Raw genomic sequence first — 325 nt, 5'->3', positions numbered from 1 at the left:
AAAAATAGAAGTACTTTGAGCTCGAATGCTCCTGTGGGTGATTACAAAGCATGCACTTGTAAGACTCGAACGAAAGACAATGCATGAAAATAACCCCAAGTTCCTCGGGAGACAAAGCAATGAAATGAAGACGATATTATAAGTCTGGCTTCGGGAGTGTACATGCACCTGCAGATGGATGGCCTGCAGTGGCGGAAAGAAGTATTTTGATGTCATACTTAAGTTATTTTACAGTGCAATGGGAGTTCCTTGGGTTCGTTGCTCTTTCGTTCTTTACGGATGATGATGAATTGCACGTGAAACGAATGAGAAAATGTTTTAGATG

Source organism: Penaeus monodon, chromosome 19, assembly GCF_015228065.2.
Source record: "Penaeus monodon isolate SGIC_2016 chromosome 19, NSTDA_Pmon_1, whole genome shotgun sequence".
Classification (NCBI taxonomy): domain Eukaryota; kingdom Metazoa; phylum Arthropoda; class Malacostraca; order Decapoda; family Penaeidae; genus Penaeus; species Penaeus monodon.
The sequence above is the reverse complement of the archived record's forward strand: the minus strand, read 5'-3'. Positions refer to the sequence as shown.